The 5,863-nt window shown below is 47.0% G+C and overlaps 1 non-coding gene across 1 annotated transcript; it reads right to left on the bottom strand.

Annotated features, from left to right (window-relative positions):
• Nucleotides 1–397: 397 nt before the first annotated feature.
• On the bottom strand, nucleotides 398–470 carry TRNAE-CUC. Its single transcript has one exon. It is a non-coding gene; the product is annotated as a tRNA-Glu (tRNA).
• Between the last annotated feature and the right edge of the window lie 5,393 nt (nucleotides 471–5,863).

The following is a 5,863-nucleotide window of genomic DNA, read 5'->3' as shown; positions in this document are numbered from 1 at the left end:
CCTTCTCCCCCGCTAGACTGTAACCCCATGATGCATGAAGGGGGAGCCTCACTGCTGGACACACCTTGTTAATATGTAGTGTGAGCTCAGGGCCTGACCCGGAGTAAGTGCTCTACAAATATCTGGAGAGTGAATAATAAGCAAATACACTTTGCCTCCTAATCCTCTCCATCATCCCTGGGAAGTAGTTATCGCTACCCCCACCCTCAGCCTTATAGCTGAGGAAATCTGGATTCAGAAACATCAAGTCGCTTTTCCAAGGTGACAGAAACAATAGTCAAATTCAAGGTCTCTGATGCCATGTCCAGTGATGTTATTAATGTACCACGAACATTCCTTTATGGTTATTCATGTGTGTGTATATTTACATAGATATATATTTTTTAAGTAGGCTCCACACCCAACATGGGGCTTGAACTCATGACCCTGAGATCGAGAGTCACATGCTCTACCGACTGAGCCAGCCAGGCACTCTATATAGATAAATTAATTTTGGTGAAGGTGCTTAAATTCAGAAGGTATGAAAATGGGATGGAGCAAAAAGTCTTTGTCCCACCTCTGTGTCGCAGCCACCAAGATCCCTTTCTGAAAGCAACCGATGGCACCCATTTCTTATATACCCTTTTAGAGGCCACCTATGCATATCCAGGAAAACATCTGTATTTATCCTTCTCCTTTCCCATATTTGGCATAATGGCAGCATAACCGACATACTGTGACTACTTTTTTTTACTTAGCAATATGTTGTAGAGATTCCTATCCTACGTATTCTGACATATTCTTTCCATATCCCTGCAGATAGAGCTTTATTCTTAAAAAAAATTTTTTTATGGCAGTGGAGTATTTCATCATATGCACATTCCACAATTTCTTTAACCACTCCCCCATGACAGACATTTGGGTTGCTTCCAAATTTTTTGCTATTACAAACAATGAGTAACTTTGTAAATATGTCAATTCACACATGTGCAAGTATGTCTGAAGGATAAAATTCTTGAAGTGGAACTGCTGAGATAAAGGGCATGCCACAATTTTTTTTTTCCTCTAACGTCTGTCTTTTCAGAAGGCATGACGCATCATTTCTAAGATTCACACTGACCACGACAATTGGACCATGGTTATGCTGGGTCAATGTCTAGAGAGAAGCTGGTGGAGGAGAGCTCCCTTCCTAGGGGGATCTGAGAATCAGCCAAGTGCATTCTCCCCCCTCACTCCCTCCCCACACACCACCCCTCCATCCTGGCTCTTCAATTAACTCTCACTCCTGCAGATTCAGTCTTTGAAGGGCAGGCAGCATCGTATGGTAGAATCCGCCTGGGATCCAAGATCAAACATACCTCAAATAAAGTACGTGCTCTGCAATTTATAAGCTGTGTGACCTAGGAAAAGTGACTTCGCCTTTTGAACCTCAGTCTCCTCACCTATAAAATGGGGCAAATGATTCTTACCCAGCTCACTGGGTGCTTGTGAGGAGTAAATAAACCAATCCATGCATCACAGCAAGCCCACAATACAGGCAAGCGTTTGCTATTATTATTATCCTTAACTTTGAGGTCACAGAACCTCAAATGACAGATACTGGCTAGATACAGAAGGGTTAAAGCGGTGAGGATGTAGGTCTGGTAGGGGGAAGGAGATGGGGCAAGGCAGTTGCGTCCCAGCAGACCAGGGGTCAGCCTCAGGGCACACGGTGCCAGGGCCAGGGGTGAGAAGGTGACGTAACAACTGCAGAGATAACCTTTGTCTGTTTCCCAGCTTAGCGAGAGCCAGCTCAGTTAATGGTTAAGTGAGTGGCGCCTGCAATGTGGTGAGCATGGAAGGCCTTCGTGCATACTTGGGACTGAACGCTGAACGTAGCCAAATTAAAAACATCCTCTCGAAGTAAAGGCTCCTAAGGTTGTCTCTGCTGGAAGAGCTGTGGAGAGTGTGATCAGGAGTCAGCTCCCCCTCCGCTGGGGAGAAGCTTTTGATATCTATTGGGATATCTTCGCCATTGTTGGTGCTCTTGCCATCCCTCTCTCCTCCATAGCAGTCACTGTGCCATAGCAGAGACTGTGCTAACAAACTGACATGCATTTTTCTCTTCTCAATAACACCCTGAAGGAAATATTATTCCCATTTTGCAGATGAGGAAAACTGAGGCTCGTTGACGTTAATTGCCTCAGATCATATTATGAGTAAGCATGGAGCTGGAATTTGCACCCAGGTCTCTGTGAAACTCCAAATCTGTATCTTTACCCACTGCTCTATAATGCGTCTACCATCACCAGTAGGAACACCACCTCTCCATCAGCATCACCTCCCTCGTTCACCTCCAGCTGCCATCACCATCACTGGTATTAGTACTAGCATTATCGACCTTATCATCAGTTTCACATGTATCATCTTGATAATGTTTCTAACATGTGATGAGTATCACAAGTCCATTATCTCTGTTTAGTAGATGTAGTCAGTGGGTTACCATATGTGTGTTCAGAGCAGTAACTGGCACATTCTAACCTCGCAAAGAGTCTTTGTTTATTGTGATTAAACTCGATTATTACTACTACTAATATTATTATCTCAATACTGCCCAGATCAGACCCCCTGCAAAGTCACTGGGGCCTAGGTCCAAGCTCCTTCCCCAGACTTCCCCAGACTCTAAGGCCAAAAGGGGTGGTCCTTGCAAGGTCTCCCATCTGACCTCTTCTTGTCAGGCTATTGCCGAGGAGCCCAGGGTTTGGACCCAATGACACTGCACCGTTGAGACTCATGTCTCAAGCTGAGCAACCTTCTTTGCCTGCTTAAGAAACCTTTGCACAGGGTCCTAAGATGAGACCTTGAACCCAACCCCGTGAAGGCTGGCTCCCAGCTGCCATCTTGAGCAGGTTTGGTCTTTGTGGCTGGTTTCCTTCCAGGTTGCTGTTCCCGGGGTGCCCCAGTCCTCCTTCCTGGAATATGTGGCTTCCTCCCACCTGGGGCTTCTCTCCTCTCACCAGCTCCTTTCTCTAAGACTCTTCCCTTCTCCTTTCTGTCATCTGCATCACCTGCCACACCCCCGGTTCCTCTTAGAGTTTTATTTTTTACAAATAAGACCCGAGGTTTGTATTTCAGTGATGGTTTTGCCTCACTTGTTCCAAGCCCAGGTCCTACAGAACTTACTGGGCACCTGACTGGAAAGCTGACCACTTATTGATTTTGAGTGTGGTGGTTGTAACTTTCCCGGTATCACACTGCCACAGAGAAGGTGGGGTCAGGGGAGGCCAGGGCAAGGCCCTGATCTGGCTGGGACTGAGATCTTCCCTCAGCTTCCCTCTGGGTTTTCCAAACCCCTGAGCTTATAGTCCCCAAAGAAGAAATTGTAAAGATACACACACACGAGGCAGACATTCAAAGCAAGGGGTGTGTGTGTGTGTGTGTGTGTGTGTGTTTGGGAGGGGGCGTGGGCTCACCGCCCAGCTGTATGCTTTTGTGCACACACGTGTGTGGGCCACACCCAAGTAACCACCCATACGGATACTTTGAGTAGGTAAGAACAGTAGAGCGGGGCAACCCTGGGGTCTAGTTCTGCTTACTCCCCCAGCACCCCCCACTATCATCCGCATAGGAGACAGAATAAAAGCCATGAAAGGTGTGCGCTCAGGAGTTAGTTTGCCTGGGTGCAAATCCTGGCTGTACGCTGATTGTCAGTGGGACAAACTGGTTGGTGTCTCTGAGCTTCAGTTTACCCACCTGTAAAATGGGGACATCATTCCACTGATCAGTGCGGCTGTCATGAAGTTGCAATGAAATGTGTGCGTATCAGTTATTAACTATCCCAGGCCTGCAGGTAAATGTGAGAAATTGCAGCTGCTAGTTTCTAAGTATATTTTATTAGGCCACTAATTGTTCCTAGTGCTTCTCTTTCTTCTGTGACCATGTCTGAGGAGAAAGGCCGAGAGATCTCAGAGCTGCTTAACCTCACCCTGACCCTCTCCTGGTCTGACCCGGAGACTGGATTTGCCCACCGGAGTCACATGAACAGGAGACAGAATCCTTGGTGGTGTTTGCAGAGCCAAATGGTCAAGATGTCAGCTGTCTCGGCTGGTTTCTCTCCTTCCTTGGCTTCAGAATTTCCAGTCCAACGACTTGGCTGGGTATCCTCAGATTTCACTGTGAGAGTAGATTTTGCAGGCTTTTCCCAGTGGATCCCTTGCTGGAGATGTTCTCAGGCCAGGAAAATTCTTCCTTCTCTTCTCTTAATGTGACGATGCCATTTACATCAAGGATGCAGTGAAAGAGACACCGTGGTTGACTTTCCTAGATTCTGTTCTGTATTCAAGGCTGCCGAGGACATCCGGCCATCTCATGAGGGCCTAGTTTAATGTGTCAAACCCAAAGTACCTGCAGTCCAGGGGTGGGGAGACAGAATGGGTGGGTCTGCAAGGAGCCCAGGGGCTCTCTGAGCAAAGAGCTTATTAGCACATGGCTCCTGATGTAAGTGGAGGGTTCTCTTCTTCACCCAGACCTCCAGGGAAAAAAGGGAAGGATGGAAGGAACCGCGGGGTCCTCGCTCCTCCTGACTTTGGGGGAGGTGGGGGTAGATGGAGCACGGGGCAGGCTCGGATGTCGTTCTCCAAGGGGTGCATTTCCTGGTCTGTCCACTGTAGCAATGAGATTGTGACTGATGGCAGCAGGGTCTACCTCAGGTGACACTGTAACTCTCGCTGCCCCTGCCTCACTCATCCCAGGAGAGGCGGTGGAGCAAGGTGGGGATGACATCAGTCTGGAGTTGAAGTGACCTGGTCTTGAATCCTGGCCTGCCCCTTATGATCCGTGTGGTATTGGGTAAGTTACTTAACCTCTTGGGGTCCCAGTTTTCTCAGACACAAAGTGGGGGGAATCATAATATCCACTTGGTAAGTTTGTGGGAAGATTGAAATGACACGTGAATGGTGTAAACATATGACACTCAATAAGTGGAAGTGATATATATATACAAGCCAAACGTCTCATGGATTCCTTTACCTTGCGGTCCTGAAAAGAAAAACTGAGCAGTTGAGAACGACAGAAGTCAAGATATGGAGTAAACTACAAACGATTTACCAAACTGTATTTACAGCTGTCCTACGATGCGGGTCGGGGCTTAACTATTAATTCTCTGCTTCCTGAACAACAATGAAGTGTGTGGCCAGGGGATACCAGAAGAAAGGCTGCTGTCCTGGGTCTCCCTGGTCTCTGCTGTCTTTGAGCTGGTTCTGGGTCGTCCACTGGTACATTTCCACGTGTTATATCTATCTCTGCTGATTCATGCTGGAACAGTTACTTTCTTGTAACAGCTAATGAAAGAGTTACAGAGAATTCTTGGTCTTCCTGTCTTGTAATTTCCAACTTCAAAGACCTGAGTCTCCCCCAGCACTACGCCTGTAGCAGCTGCGATTTATGTTCCTATTAGCAACTGTACGGATCCCAGCAAGTGCCGGCTGCACAATCTCAGTTCTGCAAAGTGCCTGCTCGATCACTTAGTGAATGCTGCCAGAGCATTAAAAGGACAACAACAAAAATCCTTTAATTTTGAAATAATTATAGACTCACAAGAAATTGCAAAGATACTACAGAGAGGACCCTTGTACCCTCCACCCAGTTTTCACCAGTGATTACATCTTATGTCACTATGGTGAGCAGGAACTTGACATTGATACAATGTGTGTATATCATTTATCACAGGTGCAGATTTGTTTAACCACCTCCAAAATCAAGGTATAGAACTATCCCATCACCACAGTGATCTCCCTCTTGCTTCCCCTTCATAGTCACACCTACTCGCTGTCCCCACCATCCTTAACCCTTGCTACCACTAGTTTGTTTTCGAAACTGGCATGCTTTGGGGAGTGAAAGGGGACTC

The sequence above is a fragment of the Ursus maritimus genome, unplaced genomic scaffold (genome assembly GCF_017311325.1).
Source record: "Ursus maritimus isolate PB19 unplaced genomic scaffold, ASM1731132v1 scaffold_9, whole genome shotgun sequence".
NCBI lineage: Eukaryota > Metazoa > Chordata > Mammalia > Carnivora > Ursidae > Ursus > Ursus maritimus.
This window is presented reverse-complemented; position numbering and strand designations above follow the sequence as displayed.